Here is a 17,467-nt window from a genome sequence, read left to right as displayed (position 1 = left end):
TTTTCATGAACATTGCTTGTTGGCCTTGGAGATCCTTTTCTTAACTTCGTGTGAATGGTACCAGTCTTAAGGCTAAAGGTAAGATTTTCATTCCCCAAATTCTTTTTTTCGATCCGTAGAACGTAATCTAATCGGTAATTATCGAGGGGGAAGAGTCTTGATTTGAGAATTATGGTGGGAAAAGCCTTAATTTGGATAGTGGGATCATGGGTATGATCTAGGGTTGATAGAATTGTTAGTAATTCAGGTAATTAGTGATTTTTTTATTGATTTTCGAGTTATATTGAATGTGTAGACCAAGAATAAGCTAAACGAATCTGAAAAGGGAAGAATCAAGTTTCTTACGCTTTCAAGCTTGTTTCGAGGTAGGTGATGGTTGTGAATATATGATTGTGTGATGTATGTTTGTTCTTGCTTCATTATGATACATGTATGTATGCGAATATTACATTATTGATCACATATGTTGTAAATGAGATAGATGAATGATGAATGCCATGAATCATGACTTAATTGTATGATCTTGAGAATACACTTGTGATTGTGATTGTGGCTTGTTGAATGGATCGGGTGTTGCGTTCCGACACAATAACTTGGATCGGTTGCCACGTTCCGGCATAATTATGGGATTGGTTTCCACGTTCCAGCATAAACATTGGATCGGGTATCACGTTCCGGTATGGTAAGTCTTTGAGTTTGGGTTCCATGAGAGGACTATTGAGTTGACATAATTGCGTATCTTGAGAAATGTTAAATTGTACGTTGTTCTTGAATGATGATGATATTGTATATGTTCGATGTATGCATGTTGTTATATGGTTGTATGACTTATATATGTTGTACTTAGTGGGGTAGCCGCGTGATCCTACCAGTACACTGTGGTTGGGTACTGATACTACACTTGCTCTTTCTTTGTTGAGTACAGGGCATCATCAGACGGCTATTGACAGACCTCGTTTAGAAGATCAGTGATCACCGATCGAATTCAAGGGTGAGTGAGTTCTTCCAGGGTGCCATGAGTTTTCCTTTCGTCTATGTCCACATTTCGGACTTAAACTTTTCTTGTTAGTTATTAGTTCATTAGCTTGGGGTTGTGGCCCTTCTTGTTAGACTTATGGATCTTGTTAGATGTTTTGGTACATTGACTTTTAGGTTCTAAGCGTAATGTCCGCATTGTTTAGTTGTTAGATCTTTATAAGTTTCTGCAAACTTCAGTTTTTAGCTATTTAGCTTGCTTCCGTAACTTAAATGCTTTAATATCTGATTAAAGCTGGTTAATTAATTAGCATTAATGGCTGTCCCACTGGAGGGTTAGTGTGGGTGCCAATCACGATGGTCGGGGTCGTGACATACCTTATCACCAAGATCCTTCATATCATAAATCTTAAATCTTGAATTCATAATTCAAATTCAAGAGAGGGTTAAGAGTAGAGTTCAATAAAGTCTTTGAGTTATATTGTGAATCCTTCGAGATCAACTATTGATTTGAACTAAGTTTTGAGGAAGTAAGTAAGATAATGATAAGAGTCGTATACATGAGGTCCATGTTGTTATGTAGACCTTCGAGTCGAGTCGTTGATGCCCATAAATTTTGCTTGGACTCCATAAATTGAGTATCATTGAGAGGAGTAGTATCTTCAAGTTCTAAATCTTTAGTATCGAGTTCCTAACCCTTTCGTGATTATATTCCTAATCATGGGACTATTACATGTTACCCATGAAGTCCTTGAGTTGAGTAGTTCATGCCCATAATTCCGCATGAACCCTATAAGTCGAGTAGTCTTGAGATGAGAAGTATCTTTGAGTCCTTGAGTAGAGTAGTTCATGCCCATAATTCGGCATGAACCCTTTGAGTCGAGCACTCTTGAAAGGAGTATTATTATTATTCAAGTTCTTGATTTTTGAGTTGTTGAGTCTCGAGTATTGAGTTCTAGTTACGGTTATTGAAAACCTTGAATTGAGTCGTTCACGTCCATAATTCGGCATGAACTTTATTCTGAGAAGTCTTTTACAGTTTTTTAAAAAACTTGTTTTAAGCCTTGAGCATTGAGTTGAGTAAGAATAAGAGTAGAACTGAGTTCATTTCCTTAAAATGATTATATGGGAACTAAGTATTCCAAAGAGTAAAATGTCTTCACATTTAAACAAGAGAGGAAACATTGATGCCCAAGAGAACTTTTAAGCTAATTTTTGAGTAATAATCTCAAACCACCGAAAGAGTTATGTTTTTAGACATATGAGCTGAATATATTTTTGGGAGTAGTATTGAGCACCGATATGGGGACGAGTTTAGATAAATTAAGTTCCATAAACCATGTAGCGCGTGGGTAGAAAGGGTCATACTTTCTAGATGATTCCTTAATGCTTTTTAGCATAGACTAGTGAATCCACTTAGTTGTGGTGTTCTGTATCCCCGGAAGTTATAGGATAGTTCTGGCAGTGTGGGCGAGACACTGTATCATAACATAGCTAACAGTGATGGTTGTCGGTTAGAGAAACTCCCACAGAGATATTTTGAATTCTTATATACACATAATTTACTTTGTATTTTCATATACAAGCAAATTTTATCTGGTTTCCTTGCATACAAACTGAGTTGCTTTCTACTGTTTTAAAAGTTTTCCATATATTCCATATGTATTGTTGCTTTATATTGAGTTCAATATCCAGAGTTTAGTATCCAGAGTTGAGTACCCAGAGTTGAATATCTTATCATTGAGTTGAGCCTTGTTTCACTGAGTTGAATATCTTATCATTGAGCTGAACTATGTTTCTTTGAGTTGAGTGAGTTGAGAATAGGTAAGTATGCTTCTTTCCTACCAGTTTAAGCTTATGTTTATGCTCTAGAATTTCCCTTACATGCTCGTACATTCCATGTACCAAGCCAGTTGTCCTGCATCATTTCATGATGCACATACATGTATTCAGGGTCATCAATAGGAGCTTCGTGGATACCACATGGAGTTCGAGTTAGCTATGGTGAGCCTCCTTGCTTCCGGTGGATTTTATTTACTTTTCAGTTTCGGTAGGATGATGTGGGTCTTGTCCCGACTTCCATCGTCGTCATTTAGAGGCTTCATAGATAGACAATAGAGTTTGAGAAGTCTTTTTCATTTATCTTTCTAAATGTTTTAAAGACTTGAGTTGCCAAGTTTTGGCTAGTTGAATATACGATTATACTCTGAGTTAATTATTTGAGTTTTGTAACACCCCGGAAATTAGTATGCTAAACTAGAGCCAAAACTTGAGGGTTAATGTCAAAGGAGAAGGGAAAGACCAAAGGCAAAGGGGAAAGGCCCAAGCCAATGGCCAAGGCTGCCCCAAATTTGCCAAGGCAGTGCCATCACTTCACGACCACTACCACAGCTCGTGTTGACCACCACGGCTTGTGGTGTGGTCCGTGGTGGGATAGGAAGTGTGGCTACTATGCTGCCATAAGTGAGACCCTCCCCCACGAGCCACTTGATGGCTTGTAAAGACCCCCAAGGGCCGTGGGAGGGTTCATGGTCTTCACTTAGCCTCAAGGGAGCCAATTTATGAAGACCTAGCCTCTACCTAAAGAACCATGGAGGGGACCACGGCTTGCGGGGCCTGTCGTGGTCCCTGGGTAGGTCATTTAATCGAAAAGCTATTTTAGGTAATTCATATTTAAGTGGTTATTAAGTGAGATCGTTGTACCTTAGTTTTAAACACTTATATAAGTCATTTTAATCTAAAATACTTCCATTCCCCCCATTATTTCCGAAAACCCAAATCAAATCCCAAAATTTAGGGTTTTACTCCAAGTCATGGATTCCTTTCAAAATTGATTCTAATGATTTAATTATCTTATATTATGATTGAATTTGTGTTTTCTTATAGTTTTATGATGAAATATCTCAAGAATCCATGCAATCCCCTAAATTATCAATTATGATCTTGTGAATATGGGTTTGTTGATAGAAGAAGTATATTATGAGATAATGCTTGTAGTAATTGAATCATGTTATCATCCATGTCTAATGTAGTAATTCTATATTTTTTGATTGAATATGATCTTTGATTCTTGAAGGATAAAAGTATGAGAATTATGCATGATTATGAGATTTATGTATATGTTTTAAGAACACTTTGAGAGTAAAGTGATTATGATCTTGTTGTATGATGTTGTAATGATTGAAAGGCTATTCTCATAAACACATAGTGAACATGATGTTAAAGGTTTTCTCCCTTAATGAAGATTCTAGGTTGAAAGGCTTTCTCACCTAATTAAATCCAATGTTAAATGAAGACATGGACGGTGAAAGGTTATTCTCATGCATGATCTAAGAGCTATCCTAATGAACTCTTTTGGATTGATTGTCGACTACATCCTTCAATAATACATGAGAAAAGTTATGATTTAATAAAGTATTATGTGGGAATTATGCTTAGCGCCGACTGGATATTGATATGAGATGGAAGCCCTCACGTGAGATGAGCTTGTGTTTCTAGGAGCAATATCTTGAGATGGATGTCCTCACGAGATTTGAGCCCGGGTATCTATTAACAATCTCCTCGTCCCATAACTACGTTCCCCATAGGTTATTTAGCTATTGGTTCAAACTAAAGCTAAGTTAATGGTTCTAGCTTAGGCAAGTAGAGCAACCATTTTCGGTGTGGGTGACACCGTATTCGATGGTAAGCTCACATGGTCAATGTCGGTTAAGGCTAATGCTCACAAGCTCAAGTCTAGTATGAACTATGGCTACTTAAGAAGCTTTACTTAGTGTGGGGGAGAATATGAGATCTTATTCATGCACTGCACAAGTAGGCTTTGAGGGTAGTTATGGTGTGTTCCTCTTATGCCATGCTGATTTATGTAATGAATGTGCTTATGACAATGTGTTAAGAATGTTTGAGGTGAATATTACTTGTAATGATGTATCTTAACTTGGATTGTTGCTATAAGTTGCTTTCCTGGATATGATTGACTAAAGGTGAATGTTTCCATATCTATGAGAAATAAGCTAAGAATGAGATCAAAAGATGGTAAACATGAATGATGACCTAAAGTGACTTTCTTAGCATGGGTGGGATTATGGGGTATTATCTATGTATGGCACAAGATTGCCTTGAGGTGGCTTATGAAATGTTTCTCTTATGTTATGTTGAACTAGATTGCATTGATTATGCCTATGTCTATGAGGATATATCTTATTCTCACTAGTTATGATTATTGACTACCATGTTATTGCCTATATCTTATTATGATGTCTCTTATTCTTATGACTTGTGTTTTCCACTATCTTCAAAATGATGATTTGACATAGCAAAGTGCATGCATTCAACTAAAATGTCCCTTTTAGCATGTTTCCAAGGTTTTTATGCATGACTATCTTACTTAGTGTATTTTTGTACTAACCCATATTTTCCTACATATTTCCCAAGTGTAGTGTCCGGTTCTTAAGGCGGTCTTCATTTGGTTCAAGCTTGGATTCGACTATTCTCCTTGCTTGTGGTGAGTCCTCATGAGTTGAGGACAAATGTTTCACTTTGAGTTTCATTTCTAGTTTTTTTCCCTTTCAGATTATGTTGTTTAGGGGTGTGACCCTATTTTGACTCAAGTATGGTAATAGATGGCTAATTGAGACAACATTAGAGTTCCACTTCGCTTTTATGAAAAAAATTTGAGACTTCAAATGTATTTTACTTATTATTGTTGTAAGGCTTTATGTTATGATATGCTAAGTGGCTTACATGGTGCCCTTCGGGGTATTATGTGCCATGTTACATCTAGGGGGTACCCTTTGGTCGTGACAAACTCAGTATTAGAGTACAAGGTTTAGAATGATTCTAGGATTCTGTTTCACAAGCCACGTCTAGTAGAGTCTTGTTTATAGTGTGAAGCGCGCCATATTTACGAATGAGAGGCTACAAGATGATTAGGAAACTACACTTCTTTCATTACCCTTAAGTTGTGCCGTAGAGTTTAACTCTATAAAGTGCCTCTCCTAATCCTTCCTTTGTGTTTTCACAGAATGAATACACGAAGGGCTAACGCTAGAAGAATGAACGGTGACAATGTGAATGAAGAAGCTCCTCAAGCTAATCAAGCTAACCAATCCCCAGTTGATCTTGTGGTTAAGAATGTGACCCATGCGGAGTTTAGGTCTACTATTCAAATGTTGGCCCAAGCTATGATGACTCAAGCTCAAGCTATGACTACTCAAGCTTAAGCGGTGACGGCTCAGGCTAATAGAGATGTTGGGACTTATGTGAACTCGATTGTTTCTAGGGTTAGGGATTTTGCTAGAATGAACCCTCCCGAGTTTCATGGCTCCAAAGTGGGAGAAAACCCTCAAGAATTTGTGAAAGAGGTTTATAAAATAATTGATATTATGGATGTGACTTCGGTAGATAAAGTGGAGTTGGCCGCTTTCCAATTGAACAGTGTGGCACAAGTATGGTATAACTAATGGAAGAACAATAGGCTGGTAGGAGCGGGTCCCATAGGCTGGGAAGTGTTCAAATCAACATTCCTTGATAAGTTCTTTCCTCGAGAGTTGAGGGAAGCTAAGGTGGAATAATTCATTAACCTTAGGCAAGGTAGCATGAGTGTTAAGGAGTATGCCTTGAAATTTACCCAACTATCCAAGTATGCTCCATCTTTGGTGGTGGATTCGAGGGATGAGATGAGTAGGTTTTTGAAGGGTGTGTCTAGCTTGGTAGTAAAAAAATTCCGTTCGGCAATGCTTAATGATAATATGGATATCTCATGCCTTTTGGTGCATGCCCAACAAATTGAGGAATTAAATCTTAAGAAAAAGAATAGGTAGGTGAAAAGAGCTAGGACCGGTGATGGGAACTTCTTCAATGCTAGGTCCAATAAACAAAGGTTCTCCAACCAAGGTCCCCAAATGCTTCGCCAAGGGTCAACAAGGATAGGGTGTCTAACCCTAAAACTCAAGGAGGAAATGGAGGCGGTTCTTCTTTTGAAAGATCTATATGTGTTAAATGTGGGAAAGAATATACGGATAAGTGCCTAGCCGACACGGATGGGTGCTTTGGGTGTGGAAAAAGTGGTCATAAGATGATTAATTGCTCGACAATCATGGATAAAGGGAGAGTGACCAAGCGAGCTTCACTTACTGGTCCGGATCCCAATGCTCCAAAGAATGGTCCCTTCTATGCACTCCGGTCTAGAAAGGACAAAGAAGGTTCTCCGGATGAAGAAACCGGTATGTTGATAGTTTTCATATAGATGTAAATTTTTTATTAGATCCCGATGCTACTTGTTAGAGTTTGATGTTTTCCTTGGTAGAGTTTTGATAAATTGTTGTTAGACCTCTATTGATTATAGAACCTGATATGGTTATTATGTGTTTGTAGTTATGTCGATTGGGATTGCTTGAAAGAAGTGGTACTTGAGGAATTAGTAGGGATTTCCTCCCAAGGTGGGAGATGGTGTGCTTAGATAGCAAGGTTGGGGAGTGTCCCAATATCCTCATCTCTTTCTTCTACTCTTACTATATCTTGAGACGAAGAGTTCCTTTTAGCTTGTATTATGTTTTGGAGTCATGTATGATTATGTGTTTCCATGATTTCCTTCTGATATGCATGTTTTTGAGAAATTCATGTTTAGAAAGAAAATGAGTTTTCGTGATTTGTTCCCACCATGTTGTAGTGCATTTACTATGAGTTGCCTATTTGACTTATTTTGATATGGAGTTGAAGTTTCCTCCTTTGAATTCTGCATTATTTTGATGTTGCATGCATGATGGGTTGCTAATTTTCAGTCTTTAATTCCGTAAGGTGTCTAGATTGTAATTCGAGGATGAATGTTCTCAAGGGGGAGATAATGCAACACCCTGGAAATTAGTATGCTAAAGTGGAGCCAAAACATGAGGGTTAACGTCAAGGGAGAAGGGCAAGACCCAAGGCACAGGGGCAAGCCCCAAGCCAAGGGGAAAGGCTGCCCCAAATTTTCCAAGAAACTTCCCCACTTCACGACCACCACCATGGCTCGTGGTGTGGTTCGTGGTGGTCTAGGCAGTGGGCCTACTATGCCGCCCAAAGTGAGACCCTCCCCTACGAGCAACTTGACGGCTTGTGAAGGCCTTGGGAGGGTTCATGGTCTTCACTTAGCCTAAAGGGGGACAAGTCATGAAGACCTAGCCACTGCCTAAAGAATCACGGAGGGGACCGCGGCTCGTGGTCATGATCAGGCTTATGGGGCCTCTAGTGGGGCCTCTCGTGGTCCATGTGCTGGTCACTTAAATGAATGGTTATTTTAGTTAATTCCTATTTAGGTGGTTATTAAGTGAGGTCATTTTGCCTTAGATTTATACACCTATATAAATCATTTTAATTTGAAATACACCCATTCACCCAATTATTTCTAAAACCCTAAATCAAATCCCAATAGTTAGCGTTTTACTCCAAGTCATGGATTCCTTTTGAAAAATGATTCTAATGATTTAATTATCTTATATTATGATTGAATTGATGTTTTATTATAGTTTTATGATGAAATCTCCCAAGAATCCATGAAATCCCCTAAATACTAAATTATGATCTTGTGAATGTCGGCTTGTTAGTAGAAGAAGGATATTATGAGTTAATGCTCGTAGTAATTGAATTAATTGAATTATGTTATCATCCATGTCTAATGCAGTAATTCTAAATGTGTTGATTGAATATGATCTTTGATTCTTGAAGGATGAAAATATGAGAATTATGCATGATTATGAGATTTATGTATATGTTTTAAGAACACTTTGAGAATAAAGTGATTATGATCTAGTTGTGTGTGGTTGAAAGGATATTCTCATATACACACCTATGTATTACTATGATAATGATGTTGTGATGATTGAAAGTCTATTCTCATGGACACATAGTGAACATGATGTGAAAGGTTTTCTCAGGTAATGAAGACCCTAGGTGGAAAGGCTTTCTCACCTAATTGAATCTAATGTTAAATGAAGAAATGGATGGTGAAAAGTTATTCTCACGCATAAGCTAAGAGCTATCATAATGAACTCTTTTGTATTGATTTTCTAGTACCTTCTTCCATAAGACATGAGCAAGTTATGATTTAATAATGTATTATTTGGGAATTATGCTTAGCACTGAGTGGATATTAATATAAGATGGAAACCCTCATGTGAGTTGAGCCTGGGTTTCTAGGAGCAATATCTTGAGATGGATGTCCTCACGAGAGTTGAGCCTGGGTATCTAGTAACAATCTCCTTGTCCCATAACTACGTGCCCCGTAGGTTATTTAGCTATTGGTTCCACCTAAAGCTAAGTTAATGGTTCTACCTTAGGCAAGTAGAGAAACCCTTTTCGGTGTGGGTAACACCGAATTCCATGGTAAGCTCACATGGTCTATGTCGGTTAAGGCTAATTCTCACAAGGTCAAGTCTAGTAAGAAATATGGCTACTTAAGACGCTTTACTTAGTGTGGGTGAGAGTATGGGATCTTATTCATGTATTGCACAATAGGCTTTAAGGGTAGTTATGATGTGTTCCTCTTATGCTATGGTGATTTATATAATGAATGTGCTTATGACTATGTGTTAAGGATGTTTGAGGTGAAGACTACTTGTAATGATGTATGTTAACTTAGATTGTTTGTATAAGCTGCTTTCTTTGATGTGATTGACTAAAGGTTAATGTTTCCTTGTCTATGAGTAATAAACTAAGAGTGAGATCAAAAGATGGTAAACATGAATGAGGACCTAAAGTGACTTGCTTAGCATGGGTGGAATTATGGGGTCTTATCTATGTATTGCACAAGCTTTCCTTGAGGTGGCTCATGAAATGTTTCTCTTATGTTATGTTGAACTAGATTGCATTGATTATGCCTATTTCTATGATGATATCTCTTATGCTCACTAGTTATGATCATTGACTACCATGTTATAGCCTATGTCGTATTATGATGTCTCTTATGCTTGTGAGTTGTGTTTTCCACTATCTTCAAAATGATTATTTGACTTAGAAAACTGCATGCATTCAACTAAAATGTCCCTTTTAGCATATTTTCAGGGTTTTTATGCATGACTATCATATTTAGTGCATTTTTGTACTAACCTATATTTTCCTACATTTTCCCCAAGTGTAGGGGCCGGTTATTAAGGTGGTCTTCATTTGGTTCAAGCTTGGATTCGACTATTCTCCTTGCTTGTGGTAAGTCCTCATGAGTTAAGGACAAATGTTTCACTTTGAGTTTCATTTCTAGTTTTTTTCCCTTTCAGATTATGTTGTTTAGGGCTGTGACCGTATTTTGACTCAAGTATTGTAATATATGGCTAATTGAGACAAGTTTAGACTTCCTCTTTGTTTTTATGTAAAAACTTTTTAAACTTGAAATGTAATTTACTTCTTATTGTTCTAATGTTTTCTGTTATGATATGCTACGTGGCTTACATGGTGCCCTTCGGTGTATTATGTGCCATGTTACGTCTATGTGACACCCCTAGGTCCTGACAAGTTTCAATGAATTTTATTTTGTTTTACGCTTTATATGCTTGAGTTAGTCTTCCTCTTGTAGTCAGCCAGGATGAGGGTTCGCTTGGGGACTAGCAATGGTTCTTGAGTGCCGGCCACGTCCAAGGTGTAGGCTCAGGTCGTGACAAACTTTGTATCAGAGCACAAAGTTCAAGTGACCTAGGGTGTCTATGAAGCCATGTCAAGCATGATCTTATTTATGGTTGTGACAGCCTCACTTCTATAAATGAGGGACTACATATATTTAAGAAAAGTTTCCCTTCTTTCATACTCTTAATCGTGCAATAGAGCTATGTCATAGAGACTTATTGTACCTCGTGCGTTCACATATCCATTCGACTACCCCCCATACTAAAGGTGGTTGAAAAGTAAAGTAAAAAAAAGCCTTATGGATTAGTTATTCATAGCAAGAATTTTGAGGGGGTCATGAGATTGTTGAGGGGCTTGAGAGAATCCTGTGAGTGAGTTAAGTTTTGAGTTTGAGAGGAGTGCACTCATGTTCATATTAATCGCTCGTTTGAGCTAAAAGCGAGTTGTACACTCCTTCCTAAAACTTATGCCGCTGAGACCTTTTAAGAGGATGGTATGTTTAGAGCTTGGGTAATATATTCACCCGAAAAGTTAACATGAGTTACGAGATCATGAGCAGTAATAGTGAAAGAGCCCAGAGTTAGAGAAAAGTATGTATAGGTTTAGTAATCTAAGAAAATGATGGTATTTTGACAAGCTATGTTACTATAGTCATGCACCTAGTAAGATACTAATGAAGAGTTTTTCCTTATGGGTAGACTAAGAAGTGATGAGTTGTGAAGATTCCATCATAAGAGGTAGAGTGTGTTGTAGCTAGAAAGGAGTTTGTGATGAAGCGTCATTGTGTAAGTAATGACCAAGTGTAAGTGTTGAATAGAAGAGCAAAAGAATTCATAAAGTGATAGATCTAAGCTAGGCTTATGATTTCTTTTAGAGGTTCATGATATTCTGAAGGTTATAGAACTGATTTCGTAATGAGGTATAGTTTATGTGATGCCCCGAGCCTATACCCTGGGTGGGACTGGCACTCGAGAAACATTGTTGGCCCAAGCGAACCTTTGGCCTGGCTTAACTCTTAGCAGAAGACTTAACTAATGATAAAATGAAGTATTAAAATACAATCATGCTAAACTGTCTGAATAGATAAACTGAGAATGTTTAGAAATAACATTTGACAGAGCCAAAGAGGAACCTCAAGTTCAACATAAGCCAAAGATAATGACGAAGGAACTAACTATATAACTGTCTGTCTATGAAGCTTCTAAATTTGAGATGGATGTTGGGGCAAGACCCTTGATCATCCTATAAACTGAAAACTACTAAAGCAATGTAAATAGGGATCCTTCGGAAAGCAAGGAGGCTCACCACAAGACTCTGAATGCTCAACTGGATTAACGAAGTGCTGAATGTTGATCATGGTTACTTGTATCTGCATCATAAAAAGATGCAGGCCAAATGGCGTTAGTATATTAAATGTACGAGCATGCGAGTGGAATACTAAAACATGACATAAGCTTGAAAGGAACTAGAATAACAAACCTGGTCTTAACTTAACTTAACTTAACTGAACTGAACTCATTTCAGTACAAAGCAATAACGTAAATGCAATATAAAGAAAAGCTTTTTAAACATGGATATCAACTCTGTGTATTGTAAAAGTACTATAATACTCTGTGTGTATGCAAAAAAACAATATAAACCCTAGACGTATATAAAATACAAAATACTTCTGTGGGAGTTTCTCTAACCTACAACCATCACTTAAGAGCTATTGTGATGACACATCATTTTATCTCACGCTGCCTGGGCCATCCTATAGCTTCCCAAGGGTACTGAACCTGACTACTAAGTAGATCCACTATTCTATGCTAAAAAGCAATAAGGAATCACCTAAAAAGTATGACCCTTTTCTACCCATGGTGGCTACATGGTTTATGGGGGATGGGAGTTGTCTTAACTCTCCCCTATATCGGTGCTGAAGACTACTTCCAAAATATGATACTATCACTTATGTTTAAAAACATACTTCTTTCTGTGGTTTGAGATTATTGCTCAAAACTTAGCTCAAAGGCTCCTATTGGAAATCAAAGTTTCCTCTCTTGCTTAATTGTGAAAGCATTACTCTTTATTTAAAACTAGCTCAAAGGCTCTTTTGGAAATTGAATTTTCAATTCTTATTTAAATATAAAAACATTTTTCTCTTTGGGAATACATAGTCCCGATATACTCTTTTGAAGAAATGAACTTCAATCTTTACTCTTTACTCAACTCAAAACCCAAGTCTTAAATCAAAGTGAAAACGTTTGTGAAGGACTTTTGGAGACTCTATGAACTTCTCTTGAATCTTAACTTTCCTTGAATTGAATTTTGAATTCAAGGCTCATGATCTCATGTTATTGATTATTTCAAATGTACCTTAGAGTGTAGAAATCAACTAGGAAACATAGGTACGTTTCAAGGGAAGTAGTACGGAAAGAAGTAGGAAAAGATGGAAGACCTGGCGTCCCTGGTGCTTTGAGTGGCGCGGAACCCCAGACCCAAAACCTTATAACTGAATTTGGGGTGCTTTGTCTGGCGCGGTACCTCAGAGGCCAAACATTAGAGAACTTTGTGGAGCGCTCTGAGTGGCGCGGCGCCCCACCCGTCTCCCTAGGTGTTTGACGATTTTTTTTGCTTGTTTTTCAACTCTAAGCTCTCTAAACTCAATTGGGTCTTTCTCCAAACACTTAGATTAGAATACATAATCAAAGTAGGCAAGAATCTACTCAAAACGACACCTAATTTCATGAATCAAAATCAAGAACTCATTAGAAACTTCAAATAAATCCATCAAGAACTCAATTTCTAAACCTTCGAAAATCTAAATTTGCTGAAATAAATCACGATTGGCACGTGGGTGAACTAACCCAATGCTATGTGATCTCACATACCTCGTAGGGATCAACCCTTGGCGAGATCCACAAGAATGACGAACTTTGGCTTTTTCTCCTCTTTTCTCGTCTTGCATTCTTTCTCTAAAACCCCTAGCATGAATTTACAATTGTGTAAACTGAATCCCATCAGTTGAGACCCCCATTTATTTACAAAAAAAGAATTTAATTAATTGGGTAATGAAAAGACCACAATACCCTTCAAAAAATCCGGTTTTGACTTTCCTTATCTAGACAGCCCAACTTCAAATGGGAATATCTCACTAACACGAACTCGAAACTCAGCAAAATTGGCGATGTTGGAAAGATAATTCAAATATCTTTCCTACGGTATCTTATAGCACACCTAACTTGTCACGCCCCGAGGCTACCCCCTGGACGCGAACACGGGACCTAGGATCATGAGTGATCCGAAGCTAACCCTGCTGGCATATCATAAGCATACTAAAGTAAACTACATCAATAATCACTGTGTGAAACCTAAATCATATGATAATCTGGAATGATGGGGAATACCCACATACTAAGTCTGAATATAAGAAAACTGAGAGTTTGAATAAAATGAAAAGTCAAATTCTAACACTAAAGCTGAAACTAACTATGTCTGAAATAAGCCTCTAAACTAATTAGAAATGCTGGGACATGTCCTAGCTAAATCAAGAAAAAATTGAAAACTAAATACTAAAAGGGAAAGATAACATGTCAATTGTCCTCGAAGAATGAGGACTCACCACTGATGCTGCTGAACTGAAGATCGGGAACCGATCGATGCGTGATCTGACTGCTGAGGACCTGAACCTACATCACGAGAAGATGTAGCGCAAAGTATGCGTCAGTACTTGAAATGTACTGAGCATACAAGATGGAGTAAAGCTAAATAATAACATAACTGAACAAGCAATAAATCAATGATATAATCTGATCATGATAAGGATAATGGAAATACTAAACATGGATAAACTGAATGCAATGACCAAGTTTATAATATGCTGAGACTGAATACCGAACTATACTAATAACATGCTCAATGTAATAGAATCTGACTAAACTATGGGAGCTACTAATAACCGACATAAAACCACATGAGCTAAATGTGGAGTCCGTTGTATACGCCTCATTGAGAGGACCCAATATACCCTGCCAGAGGTATAGAGGCATACTGACGTGATCGCTAAAATGTTGCCCACAGAGAGGCCTTACAGCCTACGGGAACGTAGTTCTAGGACTTTCAGGTGACTGACCCTAGAACACTCGGTATTAAGCTTCTCCCATTTGATTTTGTAATTTAATAATTTATAACTTAAATGCTGTAATACTGGATAGCTCAAAATACTGGCATGCAAATTGAGAATTCAACATAAATATACTGATAATCAACATTTGAAAACTGAGACATGTATAACTGAAATATCTGACCTAGCATATGTAAGTCATGAACTAAAAGAACTACATAGCTAGGGTTCTGAGTTTATGGAAGAAGCTACACTAAACCATACTAACATCATGATAATCTGATTAGGTACATTAAAACAACTAATTTATAATGATCTGCTGAAATTCTAGAAATCGAAGGTCTAGATAATATTAAGGGAACCAAGAATCTAACTGAATTCTTGGTACCTAATGGAGGAAAGGAACTCACTAGTTAAATCCCACATACCTGGTGACGAATTCCATGGACAAATTTTTCGATTTTAGGGCTGAAACTAATGAAAACCTGTCGAGCTGGTCGACTCTTTCTCCTTCTGCGTTCTAATTCTTCTAAGTTTTTGGTGAATGATTTGCTTAGGGTAGGGGTCCAACGCACAGGGAAAAGAGTAAACGATCCCTGACTTAAAAGTTGTCGAGGTCACCAACGGATGGGACCGACGGACCGTGGATCGACCGACTGTCCGTTCTGGTAAACCGTCGATCGGTGACTGGGAGCTGAAACGAGGGGGTTGACTTACGACCCTGGACCACGGACCGTGGTCTGACCTACGGTCTGTATGTCTTGGCGTGGCCTAACCGTTAGCCAATTTTTTAGAGGTTTCTTGGGGAGGGTCTCATGTGTTGCGCCATGGACCTACAAAACGGACCGTGAGTCCTCCTACGGTCCGTGGGTGGCAACCGTTGGTTGCACCTGCAATACTGAAATCTACATTTTTGTGTGTTCTAGCTTACAGGGTGTTACATTATCTCCCCCTTGGAGCCATTAGTCCTCGAATAAAGACTAAACTAGCTGATATAGAGGGAGAAAGCTGCAACCCCTACCACTAAACACTGGAAACTGATTTCTGACTGAACTGAGTTCCATGAACATGAAAATACGCTGAATATGCAAATATAAACTAAATGAACATGATGCTAAGACTGAAACTGTGCATGAATGACTGAAAAACCGAAGTGGAACTATTAACTGAAGCTGGAATTGAATCGGAAGGAAATAGGTGAGGATACTTGGTTTTCATGGCTGCTTCTGCTTCCCAAGTAGCTCCCTTTATGGACTGACTACTCCACAAAACCTTGACTGAAGCTACTTCCTTGTTTCTTAACCTTCGAACCTAATGATCAAGGATTTCAACTGGTACCTCTTCATAAGCGAGACTATCCTTCACAACCACACTTTTTAATGGCACAATAGATGTTGGATCACCCACACACTTCTTCAACAACGAAATGTGAAAAACCGGATGCACTGCTGCTAGTTTTGTTGGCAACTCTAACTCATAAGCCAATTTACCAACCCTTTCCAAGATCCTGTAAGGGCCAACATATCTAGGACTGAGCTTCGCTTTCTTGCCAAATTTCATCACCCCCTTCATGGGCGACACTTTCAGGAAAACCCAATCATCAACTTGGAACTCTAATTCCCTTCTCCTTACATCTGCATAGGACTTCAGGCAACTCTGGGTTTGTCTTAAGTCTATCTCTAATGAGTTGCACTTTCTCCATAGCATCATAAACTGAATTTGTCCCTATTAAGGCTACTTCACCTACTTCAAACCAACCAACTAGAGATCAACATCTATGCCCGTACAATGCCTCATAAGGGGCCATCTGAATGCTAGAATGGTAACTATTATTTTAGGTGAACTCTATAAGAGAAAGGTGATCATTCTAACTACCCTTGAAGTCGATCACATAAGCTATCAACATGTCCTCTAAGGTCTGAATGGTACACTCTACCTGACTATCTGTCTGTGGATGAAATGTTGTTCTATGATTAACCTGAGTACCAAGACCTTTCTACAATGACTTCCAAAAATTAGAGGTAAACTGAGGACCTCTATCTGAGATGATAGAGAAAGGAGCCACATGCAATCTAACGATCTCATTAATGTAAAGCTTGGCGTTGTCCTCTGCCGAATCTGTAGTCTTAACTGCCAAAAATCATACAACAATAGTAATTCTATCAACTATTAGACAAATGGAGCCATGCCGTCTACCAGTACGAGGTAATCCTGTTATGAAGTCCATGTTGATGACTTCCCACTTCCTAGTAGGAATGTTGATATCTTGAGTCATACCTCCTAGTTTCTGATGTTCTACCTTCACTTGCTGACAATTGGGGCACTTAGGTGCAAAATCCGCTATATCCTTTTTCATGCCATTCCACCAAAAGACTTCCCTCAGATCACGATACATCTTAGTGGCACCTGGATGAATAGAATATTTGGAGTTATGTGCTTCTGCAAGAATCTGTTGTCTCAACTCACCCACCTTAGGAACACATAATGGACACTGATAGCGAAGCACACCATCTCCCCCTTGGGAGAAAACCTTAACTCTGTGCTGATGGACTGCACCCTTTAGTTGAAGCAATATTGGATCACCGTCTTGCTTTTCCTTAATCTCCACTACCAATGAAGATTCTGACCCATTCTGAACTGTTACACCACCATCTGATATGCTCATAAGATGAACTCCTAAGCGAGCAAGCCTGTGAACATCCTTTGCTAGCTCCTTTCTTTCTTCCTCAACATATGTTACACTACCCATAGATAGTCTGCTAAGAGCATCTACTACTACATTGGACTTACCAGGATGGT

Source organism: Solanum tuberosum, unplaced genomic scaffold (assembly GCF_000226075.1).
Source record: "Solanum tuberosum cultivar DM 1-3 516 R44 unplaced genomic scaffold, SolTub_3.0 scf00011, whole genome shotgun sequence".
NCBI lineage: Eukaryota > Viridiplantae > Streptophyta > Magnoliopsida > Solanales > Solanaceae > Solanum > Solanum tuberosum.
The sequence above is the reverse complement of the archived record's forward strand: the minus strand, read 5'-3'. Positions refer to the sequence as shown.